Here is a 20,050-nt window from a genome sequence, read left to right on the forward strand (position 1 = left end):
TCAATTAGTAAAGTCCTCTACTAGAATAAAGTTGCCACATAGAGCGATTTGTTTTGAGTCCCTATCACTTCGAAAAAAGCCTTAACCAGAAGCGAAGATCTCTTTCATCAAAGAATAAAACAGTAATTAATAATATAATATTAATGGTACTGATTTCAAAAGTATTCTTTTTTTTTCAAAGCTTCGGGGTAAATGTTCCGAAAAACTCTACCCGTCAAAAATCATCCTCTGTAAGAGGATAAAAAGAGTAAGTCAGCTTACACAAGTCATCTGTTGGAAACATGTTAACAAAGCGATGCATAAGGTTTGCATGCCCTGTGAGGCTGTTGCTGCGAAGTGGTTGTTCAAGAATGCTACACCGTTAAATACTGTAACACAGAGTTAAAGGATGAATAGCACGTATTTACAATATGAAAGATGATAATGTTTTCATAAAAATTGATGATCGTGCCAAAAAAAAATAAAACGCATTACGCAAATGAATGACGAATTAGATTTTGAGCACTTCCATACAAATAAAAAATAAATCAATGCGATTGTGCTTTTAAAACGAGCTCCAACATTTTTACCAATTCGGAGTATCGATTCACCTGAAGGGTAGGCTTACTCCTTCAATATGAGAAAGTCATTTGAAATCATTGGTCCAAATTTGATACATTTTGGTGAGCGAGTTGGCTTCTCTCGCTCTTGGGGAAACATATAGTTGCGTGCGCACAACAACCAAAAATCATTTAGTCAAATAAAAATAAAACTTATGCATCGCAAGAGTGACAAAGCTAAATTTAAATAAAACAAACAACAAACCATCGCGCAGCGATCGCGCATCGACTTAGCGACTTTGCGACTGACTGCGACAGCACTACCTTGGGACACTGAAATGTTTGGTTGACTTTCCAGAAAGAGTGCATATGACTTGAAAAAAAGAAAAGGGCGCTTCAAAATTGAGCCAAGAAATTCGTGAAACTTGGTGCAAGCCCTTTTATGGTCAAAAATATCGTTTAACTTGAATATTTTTCCTTAAAAAATAAATAAATTTAAGCAAACAGCTAAGTAGATGTCATCTACTCAAATCTACCCATAAGCACACCCCTGTTCAATTTTTTTTTAGCCATAAGGGCGCCTCCAGTAAAATTTTCATATTCAGAATATCAATACAATTTTTTAAGTCGTAGGGGCGCCTCCAGTCAAATTTTCATATTGAGAATTTCAATACAATTTTTTAAGTCGTAGGGGCGCCTCCAGTCAAATTTTCATATCGAGAATTTTAATACAATTTTTTAAATCCTAGGGGCGCCTTCAGACAAACTTAATTTAAAAAATATCGCTCCTCGACTTGGCGACTTTGCGACTGACTGCGACAGCACTACCTTGGGACACTGAAATGTTTGGTTGACTTTCCAGAAAGAGTGCATATGACTTGAAAAAAAGAAAAGGGCGCTTCAAAATTGAGCCAAGAAATTCGTGAAACTTGGTGCAAGCCCTTTTATGGTCAAAAATATCGTTTAACTTGAATATTTTTCCTTAAAAAATAAATAAATTTAAGCAAACAGCTAAGTAGATGTCATCTACTCAAATCTACCCATAAGCACACCCCTGCTTCCAACATATCAAATTTCAACCCTCCGCTCACAGTTCACACGTAGATCTTGGTGTGTGCGCACCTCTGGTACTTGTGTGCAATTAATCACCTGGCCAAAACATTTGCAATGGCGCCCACCCCGGAGGGTGTGGCCTCGATTTCAGACGTTCAATTTCCACAATTTCGATCTGCACCAAATTTTGCGCACAATAAAGATGTGAAAAACTCGAAAACTCTAGTTGCCCATTTTTGGGCAATCTGGGCAGTTGGACTAATCCGCGCTGGAAGCCAGTTGAGCAATCCTCAGGTGGAATGCCGAACTATACTCTCGATTTTTTTAGGATTGGGTAAGAAGTAGGAACTGTAGAATCAGAAATTGAAATAAAATTCAGGAAATATTCGTAAATTAGAGTAAACCTTCACAGTAATTTTACAAACACTCTTAAACCAATTTTGAGCCGCAATCAACCGTAGCTGGGAGTGGGCCACAGATCTCAACATCCCAACATCTAGGAGTGCCTATGGCACAAAAACGTTCACAAGATTGATTTCGCAAGTGAGCGATCGCTGAGCCACGCCAAAGACCTGCGAGACAAGAAGTAAAATGTTTCGATATCTGTCACCTGGTGAACTACTAGAAGTAGTCTATTACTAGGAGATAAGTCCAGTTTTTTTTTGTCGAAAAAGTTTGTTGAAGAACATGAAATCTTTACTTGACATGAGCAACATTCCTTCAAATCTTCATTAAAATCTAAGATAATGTTTTATCCAAACTTCTTCAACATAAGAGTGCTTCCCCTACCCAACAAACCACCCCCTAATCCAAGTCCAGTTGACCAAAACGAATAACGCGCGAAAGCGAAAGTCCAAACACGTACTCGGTGCGACCTGAACTTGACAAAAGTTTACTATCGATTCGCGGAATCAACCTTAGGAGCGGCCCCCCCGATGATGGCCTCGGGGAAGGATTTAAGCTGGGGGGGAAGGGGCTACTCCTACACGATCATGAGTCAACCTGGGCGTCGAAGGCCTTCCCCTGTTTGTATGCCAACCACGCGAAGGTTTATGCTGGAATGTTGGCGACGACACACCGCCGGGTGACATTAAGTCAGCGATTACCGAACATCGATCGGCCGAGTCTGTTCACCTGCAGGGTTGTAGCTGATTCATGGAGCTTTGTTAGTAGTTTGAACGAGGAAATTATAAAATAACTCAGATTAATTTACTTTTAATTAATGTTCGTTACAGCATTAGATTTCTGTAGGACCCTGAATATTGCAACTACTCTAACAAGCAGGGTGGTAACTCAATCAGAGAAAGTTAATATTTACTCAGACTCCAGATTTCTTGAATTTTCGGCCAAAATTGGTTGAAATTTCTCAGCTGTGACAAAGCTTCTGTAATAAATCAATAACAAAACAAATATTTCAAAAATAAAAACTAAGCTGTCACCCTCCACCACCACATTCGCAAAAAATGCCCATTGATGGCGCTCAATCAAAATTCCAGCGACGTTCATCTGCTTCTAACTGGCAGCGATCGGTGCAGCTGGTTAGGCGCACATCACCATGAAAGGTCGATCGTGCTTTATTCTAAGCTGAACGCGAGTGTGTGTTATGCTTCAACGGGTGACGGATCGAAACCTTTCGCATAATGCGCGCGATGATGGCCACGTCAAGTTAGTGCCGGGTATGTACTCCACAACCGATCGATGTCGTTAAATAATACGGTCCAACAAATTGAGATCGGATCATCTGGTCAACCGGTGTTCGATGGAGGTAAATACTGGTTATTTTATTTTTGCATTTCCTTGGAACATAAAGAGAAAAAAAGTAATACCAGATGACCATTTTTCAATCAACGGCTTCGATTACGGAACCAAACTCGGATAAGATCGCTGGAAATAGTTTCAATTTGCGTCCAACCAGCTAATCAGCTGTTGCTACTTCGGAGGCTGTGGCCACCGTCTAGAGTTGGGAAACTCAGCAGCAGTAACTATTTATGATCCGGAAGATGTAGGATTAGCTTTTATTTGATTTGGATCCATAACTGGTATTTTTGTCTTGGTTCCATCAGAAATCGCCAAGTTTCCCGTTCGGTTTGGTTGTAAAGTCGAAATTGGAGCACAAAGTTTGGATCGTTTATTTAGTTTTGTTTGGAATTTTTGAAACTGCAAATTTTGAACCGAAATAAGACTAATTCAAAAACCAAAGAAGTAATTTCGTATCATTAGTTCGTCAAATTTTGACAACTGTCCACACAAAATTTGCTGTCTTGGGTGAATGCAATGTGTTGTTTAGAACTGCTCAGAAAAAATAGTTACACTCTAAAACAAATTTAGAAAATAAATTGTGCAAAATAATTATTGTTGGAAAATCCAATTTGTGTATATGTATTAGGGTGGCTCGACATGATCGATTTTACAGAACAGGCATTTTCCGGTCCCATTTGGGCCCCCAAACAACCCCCCCAAATTTGGGAGCGATTGGATTTGACCCGGCTTTCCGCAAAGCGATTCAAATTTGTATGGAAACTTGTATGGGAAAACCCTCTTTTTTACATTTTGATTTTTATAATTTTCATTTTTCACTCAATTTAAAAACTAACACCGTAGAAGTATAGCCCTGAATGTCCTCTAAAACTTTCCCGAAGAAAGTATGGTCCTATCTTGCTTCTGGAAAAAGATACAGAGTTTTCAAAAGAGGCATTTCAAAATAAGTGGTGAAAATTATATTTCTTGCCAACACTGCCAGTACTTCGGTAAATATTTTGAAATCTTATTTTTTAACGTAATAAGGAAGTAACCTAGCAAAACGGTGTCTTAGAAAAAGTTGTTGTATATGAATGTGGCTTTTATTTAAAATTATTGACAATCAGGGTGACACACCTACAGGGTGTCAACCAAGCCCTAACTTCTACTGGTGACCTTTTAATGCGTTGGTGTCTTAGGAAAAGTTGTTAAGCTACTTATTCCGAGAAATTTTGACATGGTTGGAAGACAGGGTGGCACATTTATAGGGTGGCAACCCATTTCTAGCTTCTATTTAAGACCTTTCTGATCACTGTGAAGTGGGCGAAAAAGAGTACAAATCGCAAATTAGACCTGCCACGCAAAAGGAGGCTGAACAAAAAATCGTAAAAAGTCAGTTTTTCACATAAAATTTCCTGGGGAATTGATTGCACATGATTGAAAACACGGTAACAAAGTTAAGATGCTAGTTTGACAACTTTCCGATCAAATGTATTTTTTTCTGTATAAAATGAAAGAAAGTTGAATAATGGAATTTCTTCTGTAAAAATGTCTAGGACATTGGAGCAATCTCTACAAAATCGGCCGATTTCTTCCATTTTTATTATTTATTTTTTTATCTGGCTCAAACTTTGTGGAGGCCTTCCCTATCACCAAAGAAGCCATTTTGTGTTTTTAAATTGAGTGTTTTTAAATCTTAGTTTTTAAATTGAGTGAAAAATGAAAATTATAAAAATCAAAATGTAAAAAAGAGGGTTTTCCCATACAAGTTTCCATACAAATTTGAATCGCTTTGCGGAAAGCCGGGTCAAATCCAATCGCTCCCAAATTTGGGGGGGTTGTTTGGGGGCCCAAATGGGACCGGAAAATGCCTGTTCTGATTGAATTAGTCCATTTTGAATTTTTCCCATACAACTTCAAGCCACCCTTATATGTATGTTTCAAATGACAAATAAAATGCCATCTTTTTGAGCAATGGTTGATCAAAATTAATTGGCAATTTTTGGAAAATTATAATTTTTGAAATATGTGGAAAACATTATTTTGATGCAATATCGTACACAGTTTTCCAGTTATATCCACTAAAAAACTATTTTTTTTTGTTGATAACGTGACTTCGTCCAAGCTACACAATCTCCGATTTTTTTTTCGAGGAGATCAGAAAATTTCCTATAAATTTGCTACAAGGATTGATAACGGACCAATAGTTACAGAGATTAAGCATCCAAAAGAAAATTACATTACACAGAAAAAAAATCATGGTATTATTATTAGAAAAAAGGTGTAAAAAAAATGTGTAATTTTACCACTTTTCTGGTGTATTGTCACTTTTTCAGTCTAAATTGAGGTAAAATTACATCATAAAAGAGGTAATATTCATCCTTCCAAAATTACAGCTTCCAAATTTACATTTTTTTCTGTGTAGAAAAACGTGGTTTTCTCTGGATCACCAAAGTAGCGTTGAATTTTTAAGTTACGATAACTTAGCAAATATGCGTTCAATGTCAAAAAGATTTTATATCGTGAAATTTTTCCAATCTCACAAATATATTTTTTCTCATAAAGTTCAAATCAAACTTAACATTTGAAAAGTCTTAAAACCATTAATTTTCGAACATGTCAAATGTATAGGTTATTTAGAAATTATTTAAAATATTTTTATTCGAAAGCTCGAAAAATTTCATTTTTTTAAATTGCCGAGAAATTTTGCGTTATAAGGTCGTTCTTTATTAACGTCATGATTTGAAATCCGGACACTTAGTAGCACATCATTTTTGTTATTGCTGGCAAAAAATCATGTAATGAGTTGGAAATGTAGAAATATCATCAGGATGTAGTATAAACACTCAGTTTTGAGAAAATTCATGCAAAATATGTCTTTTCTAACAATTTTTCAACAGAATCTAAAAATTAAAATGACTTGTTGTGCTTCAAATCCCGGACACTGATAAAGCTGATTCAAAATCCGGACACATTTGCTTCGAATTCCGGACACTCGATTTTGCTTATGAATCGCACAAATTTGAACTGAAATGTTAGTGAATGGCATTCTTTAGGCCTCAAATAAGCTGTTAACATCAAAACAATCAATATTTTATATACAAATTTGCTAGAATTTAAGGAAATCAGAACCATAAATTTCTGCTTTGCCCTTCCGGTGCTTCGGACGCCTATGAAATATTTCAGTGAAATGTTTCACATTTTTGGTAAACTTATAATTTTATTTTATTGTTTTGGCATTAACTACAGCGTTCAAACAAACTTTAAATGAAAGTTGATGTTAGAATTCATCAAATAACATAGTTTTGACATTCATAATGCTAACTTATATCCAAATAATTGATAAAACAAGATGAGGTGTCTGGGTTTCGAAGCGTCCGGGAATTCGAATCATGACGTTAATTTTCTTTCGGAGGCTTCATCTCATCTTGGTCACATTCATCATATCTTCAATAACTTTGAAGCAAATTTCTAGGAAATTTTCTGATCTTTTTGATTTTTTTTAGAGATGGTCAAGCTTGGTCATAACTTTTAACATTATCAAAAAACACACACGCTATGCTTAGTAAATATAACTAGAAAACGGTGCACGATAAATTTATTCAAGTGCTTTTCGATTGAAAATTTCATCAATTATGATTTTTTTGAAAAATTAATTTTGAACAACTTGTGCCATAGCTCATAAGATGGCATTTTTTAATAGTGCACTCAAAACCCGATGGTTTGACACCAACTGTTAAACGAACGGGGTCACTTTTTAGTTTGACACCCCTTTTCGCGGAGTTCACACACACTACCAAACGTTTGTTTTGATAGTGTAAGTGAGCGCCGTGTAAAAAATGACAGTTCCCTGAAACCTATTCACTTTTTAGTTTGGCTTTGACCAACCAACGGGGTACATCCAAATTATCATAAAAAAAGATACAAAAATAATCGTTGTCCAAATTATCTCACAGATGATACGGGACCATCCATAAACCACGTGGACACTTTAAGGGGGGGGGGGGGTATGGCGATTGTCCACGCTCCATACAAAAAAAATGGTCTCTAGTCACACACAAACATTTTTTTAATATAAAATTTTGAACTTCAAGCTAACAAAAGTTTTTTTTTTTATTTTGAGCTTTTTTGACATTGATTTTGTTTTCAGACATTCAATTCCATTATTTTCTACCGTGCTGTATCTTTGCGTTTTATGTCCATCAAAACGACTTGTTATGGTAAATAGTTGTGTTACAATTTTTTCAAATTTTTCTTAACCATGTTATATGGATGACCTGATCTGTAAAGTATACCTAAAGTTAAATCTACGAGCTTCATTTTTAGAGCAAAATTAGGAATGTATAGCACACAACCCTGAAATCGCCCAAAATTCCCTGAAACCTATTCATCATCAGAACGTATCATCCCTCTCGACCCGCCAGCATACCACATCTCGGTGTTCCGCGAATTTCGTCCAGAGAACCCTGCGGGCAGAAACCCCCCCGCTGATTAGTCATCAAGTGGGGGAACCAACACGATAGCTTTTTTATGTAATTCCTGGCGGAAGAATCCTGCTTCCCATTAATTTCGCTTTAAGCTGCTCTTTTTTATCGTTTTGTTTGCCGAGTCCACTCAGGGGTTTTCAAAAGGGGAGACCTTGAAAAAATACGACCGAAAATTCCCCAATTCTCACACAGCAAGAGGGTTGGGTTGGGTCCAGCACGTTGCACAACCACCGCGGACCACATTCCGACCTTCAACGTTTCGTTAGATCAGAAAGCTATCGGGTTACACACCTGGCCGGCAAGTGGCACGGGAGAGTCGATACTCCCCCGTTGAGGGCGAGATCACAATGGAATGCTTAACCATGATTTATTTGGGGATTTCAGCATAAAATTCAAAATTTAACATGACGTTCAGCAATTCACGTATTGCCCCATGGCTTGAAAACGTCACACCACGTGGTGGTATTCGAGTTTGACATCCCACACCACCCTTCCACTCTACAGTCGCTAGAAGCATAATGTGATGCTGGGGTGCGGAGTCGTTCAGCAACATGACGAAATGCTAGAAAAAATACTAATAAAAATGGCAATCGGGGTTCGTTCGTACGAGCATGAATCGGCAGCACTCTCCTGGAAACTGGAAATTAAAACCAACTTTTTACGAGCGCGCTCGTAAAGTTTGCGTTTTTCCAATGATTTGAGCAAAAAAAAAGGTGGACGTAATGTTTGCTTAGTTTTTTTTTTCAGACACTTTTGTCGAGTTGGCAGCACTTCCAGCTTCGAGCCTATTGGAGCAGGTTCTTCCTCGTGGCAGCCACACTTTAATCAGCAAAGCTATTGATACGGATTATTGGCTGTTGTCGGCGAGAGTCTTTTGAGATGAACGTTTGACTTAGTGGTGAGCATCGATGAATAAAAAAAACTTGGGTTTTACGGTAACAAGGAAAAATACTGAAGCAGCTCAATTCCGCATATAAATTAAATGAGCGAACTTCACAAAAAAAAAATATTTGAATTTCTTTCTAAATCCAGCAATCTACAATTCATTATTCGACCCGGCTATGGTGAAATACTTAAAAAATTCGGCAAAAACAATGGTTTGGGCCAACAATGTAAAAAAAAAATATTGAAAAGACCATTCCAAGAAGTAATAATTTTCGAAAATCAGGCATAAAAGTACAAAATGTAAAATTTTAAATTACAAGCCTAGGTAACAACATTTGGATGAAAAAAGTGTTTTAAAATGCATTTTACACGCTGCTTTCCAAAAAATAGTTTTCAAACTTCGATGTATTGACGGACATTTCTTTTTTCGCGAAAAAAAAACTTTTCGTGGGACTGTACATTGGTATTTCATGAAAATTTAAAATGGAGGGGGGGAAACGTAAACTTTGAAAAATATTTGCAACGGCCTAAGGTTGGTTTAATAAATAACTATATTTTTGATGTCAGATTTTTGTAAGGAAAAATTATAGAAATCTTGCAACATTACGTCCGTCAAGAATAGGTGTTTGAAAATAAAAGTAAAAACTTAAAAAAAATGAAGTCAAACTTTTTATATGGAATAACTGCATATTTAAAAGAATGGAAAAACTCACAAAAGATATACGACAAACAAGAATAAGTTGTTTTTAAAAATAAATTAAAAATTGAAAAATGTTTTGGAAGTCGAACTTTTTTTTATTTAAAAATTTGAAAAGACACGAAAATGTTGTTTCAAAAAAACCTAAAAAAGATATTTTGGTAGATGAACTTTTTTTTTCAAGGAACTGTTCATGTTTGAAAGAATGGAAAAACTAACAAAGTAACACAGTAATGAATAGTTTTTAAGATTCATAAAAAGAATTGTTTAAACAATATTACAGAAGACGACTTTTTTTCAAAGAGCGGCTCATGTTTAGAAGAATGGAAAAAAAATCAAAAATATTATGACAAACAAGAAAAGAATATTTTTTACAAATAAAATAAAAACTAAAAGATATTTTAGGAGCCGGATGTTTTTTTTTTAACAACCGCTCATATTTAAAAAAATGAAAAATTCACAAAAACATTACGTCAATCAAGAAAAGGTTGTTTCAAAAAACTTAAAATATATTTTCAGAAGTCGAACTTTTTAAAAGAAGTGCTCATGTTTGAAAGAATGGCAAAACTCACATAAATTATACGACAAACAAGAAAAGTTAAACTTTATTTTGAAAGAACCGCTCAAAAAAAGAATGACAAAATTCACAAAAATAAAACAAACAAGAATACGTTGTCTTGGAAATTTCTTTTTGAGAGGTCACCTTTTTTTAAAACATGGGTTAATTAACAATATGTTTACAACGTATTATTATAAAAACTAATATTTTTTTAGGGAATGGAAAACTTCTCTTGGAATTGGTTTGGAAGTGAAAAAAATGCTCATTACTAAAAGGATGGATAAACTCACAGTTAAAAATCGGATTTGCTCGTAAGAAAATATTTTTATCAAGACTATTTTAGAAGTTTATATTTGACATTCGACCTTTTGTCCATTCGACGTTATATCTTTCAACCTTTGGGATTCGACGTTTTGTCCATTCGACCTCATTTCCTTCGATCTTTTGTCGCACATCCGATATTTTGGTTAAACCTTTTCATCAAAAAATGTTAAATAATTTACACTCAAATATCCCGTCTCCAAATGGACTGGAGTCTTATATAATCCACATTATTCAAACTTGAAGAAATTCTAAGAACAACCTTTTTCAATCCTTGAAACCCTTTCTGGAAGCTGAAAGTAAAAGCCCCCCAAAATTCCCTGCATCCGATTCTTCAACCTTGCACAACCGCCAAGAATTTTCACGAAATTCTCCACCCATCAAACCCCAGAATGCAATTATGGACCCCTCGTCGCGCGATAACTCGCCAGATCCCTTTCATTAATCACGTCGTGGGTGCTCCCCCCGTAATATGCATCCTTTTTTTCTAAAAGTCTGCAAAGTTAAGAAATCGGAAACCTTCCCGCACATCTTCCCAGAAGATGAGATGCCCAATCCAATCTCCAGCTGGGTGTGGCCGTGTAGAGTGTGTTCTTGAGACGAGCTTTCGCAGGAATTCTCACGTGACTGGAATTCTGCTGGGCAAATAAGCAACCTCGCGCGGACAAGTGAAATCGAAATGGCAGTGGAGGTAAGATGTTCTTGAAAATGCAGATGAGGATGATTCCATTGTTGTCTCTCATCGCCAGAAGTGATGAGTGGCGAGCTCGACTTGACGTTGACGTGTATGACGACTTTTTGTTTGAGCATTTCTTCAATATCGTAAAGCGGTAATGTGACTTGTGGGAGAAATGTCAACCAGGTATGAGTTGTGGTTTAAGATACTCACCTTATCGATTAATCCAATTCACAGCGGATGAAGTAATTGAGACATCGAATGGATGAGGAAATCTGAAACGAAAGGAAGGTCTCTGGTTAAATGTCGTTCAAATTGGGCAAAAACCACCTTAAAGCTAAAACTATTAAGAAATGTTAACGACTGGGCCTGCAAGGTGTCTCGACAATACAGTCTGTGGGCGTCCTACGCACCTCGGCGAGACCTCAATTGAGAGACGGTTACGAATTCCAAAAATGTTAAGAGGCTTTGAAAATTTATGACAAAACAGTGCAGACCAAAAACTCGTTTCTCGCGTCGAGCGGCGCGTTTTTATTAATCAACATTTCACAAACACATCGAAACGAAAGGTGTTGGTGTGCGAGCGAGCGAGCGATCGGCGTGGAATCTTCCGATTCGATTCGATAACGGCAACCCTGCGAATCGCTCTGGACCTCCGGTGACGCGACCCAAATGGAGGACTTGGGGAACATCTTCACAAAAACAACACCAAGCGAGAGACGCCAAAGATCTGGAAAAACAGCGTAGCTAAACTAGACAACGGCATCGGGCATCGCTTCGCTACAAAAAGTTAATGATAGTCTTTTTATAATCTCATTTGCATTCTTCTTCGTGGTCGACACCTCGTGTCACGTGCAGCCCCGGTATTTGGCCAGCTGAGCCCGAAAACATCTCAAGCTCTTGAAGAAGTTCCTCAAACCCTTCAGCAAAGACCGCTGAACAACCGTAGAACTACACCCAAAAGAAAGACTGCTGACAATCAATGTCATATATGAACTGTCAACTGAACAACAGTGTTAAAAGACGCCAACATCTGTCATTCAATGTAAGAACTGTTGCGAATCTCATCAACCAATTTGGGTGTACAAAGTTCTTCAATACACCAAAACCCAACAAAAAAAAACACGATGAACCCCAAGAAACGCACACACTCCGAAAGCTCACCGATGACCGGTTGGGGGAGAATCAATTTGCGCAAGCGCTGTAACTGTAAATTCTTCCGAGGCCAAATCACGCGGCCCACGACCTAATCCGAGAAACCCCCTGAGTCACGCCAGCGTTGGGTGGCATACGGCCAAACCTTGACGTCGAATTCAGGGGTTTGGGATGAGGGAAGGGTGGGCAGGTCAAATCTCGCATTATTAGGTCGGATGATTAACTAGACCACAAGCGGGCCAGAAACCAGATCTGGAGGAATTGACGGAAGGGGAGCTCTAGCCGCTAAACTTGCAAATCACTGGGCACGATCCGATGGGTTGGTCGGAGAGGAAATTAGTTCTAGAGGTACTTCTGGCGGAGTCGTGAATGAGAAGCTTGTTCGGACGGAATTTGGCAATAACGTCATTATCATCTGATAGTTTAAGATGTAAACATTATAATACTAAGTCCAATATAGGTTTATTAGGGTAGATGTCCCTATTTTGAGCCTACTGCGCAAAGCTTTCACTCAATTATGCCTTTTTTCAGTTCAACCAAGACTTGACAGTCATGGAATATTTTGTGGACTACAATTCATACTCTATTATCCGATGTTTCGATAATCCGAAGTTGGATTATAATCGGTCAAGGTCTGCCAAGAATTTCTCATTTAAGAACTGTCGAACTCCTTGGGAACCCTATTACAGTCCAGACTCGATTATCCGAAGCCCCCTCCTTCCGTGACTTTTTCTCCATTCACAATTTTATTTTTCGTATGGATCGTGGTTTTTCGCCAGACTATTTCTAAGAAAATCAATAAAAACTGTACAAATTCATGAATATTACAAAGAGCATTCCGAAAGGATTCGAGGATCGTCTAAAAACAAAAACAAACAAATGTCAAACTTATTCAAAGTTCCGTTTGCAAAGAACAATGTCTAAGCAAGCCACGAGAATGAGAAAATAGTTGACAAATGGAGCAAGGTTGTCAATCGATAAAATTATCGTCGATAATATTATCGTCTGACGATAACAATAATGGTTATCGTTATCGTCGGAACGTTAACGATAATCTATCGTTATCGCTATCGTTATTTAGATAATTCTATCGGCGATAATCTTATCGCCGATAATAAACGATAAGCCATTTTTAAAATCTTTCAAAAATTTATTAATTCACACATATCATGATAAATTTTTAATGGTTTAACCAAGAATATATTTTTTGAAAAAAAAATAAAAAGGTATAAAAATTTAAATAACGAGCCTTTGTTTCATCATTTAAATGGAAAAAAGAGTTTTAAAATGCATTATACATCTGTCCAGTTGTTTTGCCATCGTTAATTTCCAAATATCTAAGTATTGACGAAAATTTTATTTTTAAACATTTAACTGAATATGATTATCAATGCAGAAAAAATGCAGATATGATTGTTTTCAGTTGATTAGACTTCTGTTTTCATGGAAATTTAAAAGTTTTTTGGTAAAATATCTTTTTTGCCCCCTGATTTTTCAGATCAATTATGAAGGGGCGGGGGGGCGACATAAACTTTGAAAAATATTTGGAACGGCCTAAGTTTCAAAGTATAAATATGTACTCAAAAATGTTCATAAAACACCGTATTTTTCGAAAATACTAAAATTTTCATGATTTGCAATGTGGGTATCAAACGAAGCGAAATTTTGCATTTTTTTTTCTCTTTATTAAAGTATTTTTATAAAATACTAAAATTTCTACAAAAACGGTATTTTTTCGAAAACACACAATTTTTTTTAATTTGCAAAATGGGTATGAAACGAATTCAAATGTTGTATGCTTTTTAAATTTTTTAGAGTTTTTTTTAAATACTCAAATTTTCACAAATAACCGTATATTTTCGAAAATACTCAAATTTTCAAAATATACAATATGGGTATCAAACGAAGCGAAATTTTGTTTGCTATTTCACATCAAAAGAGTTTTTTTTAATTACAAAAAAAATCACAAAATACCGTATTTTATCGAAAATACTAAAAAATTAAAAATATTCAATATGGGTATCAAACGAAGAAAATTTCGTATGCTTTTTCAATTTATTCGAGTTTTTTTAAATACTAAAATTTTCACAAAATACCGTATTTTTTTCGAAAATATTCAAATTATTAAAATATGCAATATGGGATCAAACCAAGCGAAATTTTGAATGCTTTTTTTCACTTTATCAGAGCTTTTTATGAGAATAATAAAATTTTCTCGAAATACCGTATTTTTCGAAAATACTAAAATTTTTAAAATTTGCAATGTGGCAGGCCCGTAGCCAGGGGGGGGGCTTCCGGGCTGTAGCCCCCCCCCCCCCCCCCAGAAATTTTTTCCAATTTTTTTTTAAATTGAACTACCTTAAAAAATCTCAAATCAATGATTGTGTGTTCTCTTCCCAGAAATAATTTGCAAGATAGAGAATCAAGAATAGATTGATCAAACTAAGTAATTTGCCTGTCCATTGCTGGGCTCAGTTTTTGTAGATTATGGATCCAATATTTAAAAATTGAGCTGCAGATTTGAACATTGTTCCATTCAGTGACATCTCATTTATCTTGTAGTTTTAGCATTACATTGGTTAGGATGGTCCAAATCTAAGCTTACTTGGGGCTACCCCCTAAAATCAAAGATTGATCACTAGTCTAAGTTCCAAAATTTGAGCATTTTCTGACCACTGACCACCAAGTTTGGGCAAAATCGTCAAATTGTATGGAGAAAAGCAACTGTTTCAGTTTTTGACCAATGGAAGGCGCAATAACTATCCAGTTCTTACCAATTTTCAGAACTAATATCTTCTTTAAATTTGGAAAAACTTTCCCGAAGACACCTTATTTTTTTGGGTTTTTTGCTAAAAAGTTATTAACCTTCGAAAATAGCAATTTCCGAGCGGACTGCTCTAAGGGGCTACATAGAAATAATTACCGTCATCTGGGGCGAATTGGGACTACAGTCTGAATAGGGACAGCAAAAATCCTTAGATCTTGTTGTCTTATTTTTGATTGTAGAACTTAAGTATGACCCCTGAAGAACCATAAAATAATTTAGTTGGATTCAATGTGGCGGCCAAAATGGAGGTCAAGAAATATTTCTGGTGTTTTTTTTTAAGGTCTAATAAACCAAATTTCCAGTTTTTGCTTTTTGGGTGCTTTTGAAACCGTCATGGGTATTAAAAAACACCCAAAAAGCAAAAACTGAAAATTTGGTGTATTGGACCATTAAAAAAACAGATGCCGAATTTGATGTTAAAAATAAGCAAATAAAACATGCCGATTTCATTTGTTCCTGATTCGGTTATCCGAAGTCCTATGAACTTCGGATAATCGAAACTTTGGAAAATCGAGGCTTCGGCTAGTCGAATTTGGACTGTAAAATTAATAGCCCTCCTTTATTTGCATTAAAACCTTTAAACTGTTAACAAATGTTTTTTTCTAAATTTATCAAAATTTATCATAATTTCTCAAAAATATTTAGATTTTGTTTTCAAAAACGAAAGCATTTAATATGAAAAACATTTGAGTGAATTTCGACTATTATCAGAAATACAATTCTAATTTTATCGTTGTGGTTTTAAGAATATGGTTAGTTACATATCTGAGACCTTAGAGAAAAATGCTTGAGAAATATCTGTGTGTATTTTTTTATTACTTTTTCGTAAACCTTTTTTCCGAAACCACTCGTCCAAAATGCTTTCTTTTGGTCACATTTTTTAGTTTCCACCGTGGCCAATCTCCAATTTTTATCTTCTATATATATAAAAAATTTCGACGGTTTTGTTCGAACGCGAATCAATTCAATACGGAGCGTCGGATCGAGGTGCTTTTTGTTGCGTTGGGTTTGTATAAGGAAGGTTTATAAGCTATTTAATTGACACTTTGGCCACTTTGGAACCGATTCCGGAGCATCGGCAAATTGTATGGAGAAAGTTACGTAAAATCAAATTTTGATCACAGGAGGCTGAATAAGCAAAAAAGTTAAAGACGTCAACAAACGAAAAAAAAGGCAGAACGAAGTTTGTCGGGTAAGGCTTGTTTAATATATCAAAAATCGGAAGATCAACTAAGTGAATCCTTATTATCAACTAATTTTCACTTTGTGCATGAGCTTGCGATTTTTAAAGGAAGAAATAAAATGATAAAAATATTCAAAACGTTAAAAAAATTTAAGCTTGGATTCAAAAACTCTGAAATTAAATTAATTAAACATCATTTTCAAATTGTATAATTTCTGATCAATAATTCATTTTCAAACTATTTAATTTCTATTTTTTGGATTTTACAGATTAGAATTTGCATTTTGAAAATTTAAAAATTTCTTTATTATTTTTTTTATAATTTCTTATTTCTGAATATCAATTGTAAATATTTTCCAAAGTTTATGTTGCCACCTTTTCAAAATGGACCAAAAAACAGAGAGCAAATACAATATTAAAAAAATAGCTTCACAATTTTAATGGAAATAACTTATTTCGATTAAGTCTTTTTAGGACCAGCGACCAGGTCGGTTTGGAAAACAAATTTGAAATGTTTTTCCTGCTTTGATAATCATATACGACATGTTTGGGCTCGTTTAAAAATATTTAGAATTTGTATAACATGTTGCGGAACCGCGGAAAGTTTTTTTTCACGAAAAAATCATTTCGCCATCAGCTAGATATTTTGAAAACTAATGATGCAAAACAACTGTACTGATTTAAAGTGTGTTTTGAAACACTTTTAAAATAATAAAACCATAGCTTGTAGTTTTGATTTTTAACCCTCTCGACTTTGGTCAGAGTTTAGTGACATAAACTTCAGAATAATATTCGCAACGGCTAAATAAAGATTTAAACATTTTACACTTTCAAATTTCCAAATTTTCATAATTTTTGATTTCAGATTTTTTGGTATAAGACAAAGAAATGCCAGAAATCAAAAATAAAAATAATAAAAACATAAAAAATGTAAGATAACAATTCAACAGAATAATATCAAAAAATCTGAAATTCAAAAAATTAAAAAATCTAAAACTGAAAAATTAATAAAATAATTAATACTTAAGAAATCCTAAACTAAAAAAAATATCATTTTAAAATTAAGTTATTCAAAATCCAATAAATTATGTTTTTTCAATCTTAATTTTTGGATGCTTTAAATATTTTTATGTTTGAATTCTAGTATTCCTAAATTTATTTATTTTTACCAGAAAATTAGGTGATTATTGTAATAGCTTTTCCCTTATTTCAGCATTTTAAGATTCAGCGTTTTGATAGTCAGCTTCATGAGGCAATTCTTCAATATTATTTAAGCGAATACATTATTTTCAAACGTTATTTTCAGTCGCATCCAAATAAACAAATCAAAATCTCATCAACACATATTGCACCCGAAGAAATATCAAACGACGCTTTTTGTTTCTGTTCCTTTTCAGCTGCGTACCGCTTGAGAGAAGTCTTTTCGTAAACCTTTTCTTGACCGTTTCTTGAGATTTTTTTATATGGAGTTTTAAGAGTCTCCAGGACATTTTTTAAAATTTTCGTTCGAGTGTAAAATATGGTTCTTGCAGCAAAATTCAGACTAAGATTTGATTTACAGGAAAAATGTAATCGATTTAAGAATTCTTACATAAAGTATTCTTTACTTTTAAAACAAAAATTTAAGATAATAATTACACATGATAATTTAAAAAAAAATCTGAAATTCCAAAAATGAAACAAAAACATAAAAAAATATAAAATAATTACAACTAAAATAATCCTCAAATTATAAAAAAAAACATTTTTTATCATTTTTAAATAAAGATATTCAAAAAATAATATTCAATCATTTCAATAAATTATGTTTTAATAATCTTAATTTTTTGATGCTTCGAATATTGGTATGTTTGAATTCTAGTGCAGACTAAGATTAGATTTACAGGATAAAACTAATCGATTTATTAATTCTTACAAAAAGTTTTCTTTATTTTTAATTTAGCAAGGTTTCGTAAATATACAATTTCTAAACCATAAAATGTGCAGGATTTTGTTCCCAGAGTCAAGATATTGCTTGAACAAACATCGATTTTAATAAATGGTTACAATCCTAAATTATTAAACATGATTAGATCCCAGAAATAGAAAAAAAGGATTTCATTTGTGTGTTTTTTTGTTTTGCTTAGAAATATTCAGAGAATCTTTTCTAGAACCACTACAGCCAATTTACATTATTTTTCCCCTTTATGTTGTAAAATCATATTGGTTATCAAAACTTATTTTAAAAATAATATAGTTTTGATAGTTATTTCAAAATAAATAAATAAGTGAATTGATGATTTTAATTTGTTAATCGTGTTCGCATTTACAATTTTTATCGTACATTTTATTTTATTTCGAGAAGATGTGTCTCAGGAACTAATAGATCAATCTCCAATGGTTCTGAGTCTTTACACGATAAGAACAATAAAAGTTTTGCTTGATGTTGCTGTTATATCATTTTCATTGAAATACTTGTTAAACAGTTTGTACACTATTTTCAATAAATTGGATAATGTTAATTTTTGTGTTTTAACGAAATATGCACTTTAAAGCTTACTGTGGATTTATTTTTTTATCGATAAAAAATTAATGAATTCTATGAATTCATAGACTTTTAAATATTTTGACTCTGGATATCTTTAATAATGTCTTTTTGATACTCTTTGGTTTAAATTTAACCGTTTATTTGATCAGAAAATTTTATTTTTAATTTATTTATTTTTTTAAATTTCGAAGATAAGCAGCACTGCAACGATAGATTTAAATTTTATTAAAAAATTATCTTTAGAATGAAGATCTGATTAAATTTTTTTGTCATGTTTTAAAATTTTATTTTTGCTCAAATTCTGGACCAATTTTCAGAATACAATGAGTAATGAATTTAAATATGGCGTTTAGTCGGAATATTATAGTTAAACATGAATCGTTTTAATGTTTGATGCAATCGAGGAAAATTTTAACGGTTACATATGCATTATTAACAACTCTTCCAGTGAATATTTTGGCGTTGAAAATTAATTTAATAAAATTTATCTAAATTTTTTAACACATTGAAATTAAACACAGGCACTGATTTTTTTTTCTTCAAATCTATTTATTAACAGATATTTATTATAGGCCTATAGTGTCGTCCAATTACCATGGAGACACTTCAGAAGCTGACATTTCATCGATTATATTTTTTTTGTATTTCATTAAAATTATTTATTTTTGAGAGCACCAGGAGCTTCGCAAAATATGAAATGGCTTCATTAGCTTAGAACAATTAAAATAAAACATTGTTTATGTTTGTTTATAAAATTTTAAGAACAACAAATATTCCAGTTATGAGTTTTATGTTGTGCTAGAAAAAATGAAAAATGTTAGATAAACCATCACAATTATCACACAGCTGAAAATATAAATCCAGACGGTTTAAAATTTCTCTCAGTATAAAATACAGAAAACATAATACTTATGGTTAGATAAATCAATATTTCTTTTAAAAAAAATTTTTGCTTTCAAAAATTTGATTCAAGTTAAGTATATTTTAAATTTAGCGACGTTTTTCACGAAATTGGATTACAATTAAACAATTCAAGAAAATGTATAAAAAAAACACTTTCTCTACTCCTTTAACACAAACTAGCTGTTAAAATAAAGAGAAAAAAATGACGAAGGAGTTTCTTCAACATTGAAAACTTAATATGAAAATCTTCGAAAACTTTTTTGCATACATTACATTACAATTTTACAATTCATCTCAATAATTATACCACAAACCAAGTGATGGTATAAATGATTTGCTGATTTTTATACTCCTTGAATTTTTGCACCCAAGCCCCCCCCGAACAAAAATCCTGGCTACGGCCCTGCAATGTGGTATCAATCCCGCGGTGGGCGCTTTAAAATTCTTTGTGTATATATGGGTATTCGGCGCCGTCGCTCCGTGTCATACTTTCATACACTT

The 20,050-nt window shown here is 33.9% G+C and overlaps 1 protein-coding gene across 2 annotated transcripts in view; it reads right to left on the reverse strand.

Moving 5' to 3' along the window:
* Positions 1-20,050, reverse strand: part of LOC120432166 (uncharacterized) — a 140,460-nt gene that overhangs the window by 72,032 nt on the left and 48,378 nt on the right. For both annotated transcript variants that reach the window (XM_039597299.2, XM_039597300.1), the window contains exon 3: positions 11,168-11,229. The gene's annotated coding sequence lies outside the window, so the exon portion shown is untranslated. The remainder of the gene's footprint in view (positions 1-11,167; positions 11,230-20,050) is intronic.

Source organism: Culex pipiens, chromosome 3, assembly GCF_016801865.2.
Source record: "Culex pipiens pallens isolate TS chromosome 3, TS_CPP_V2, whole genome shotgun sequence".
NCBI lineage: Eukaryota > Metazoa > Arthropoda > Insecta > Diptera > Culicidae > Culex > Culex pipiens.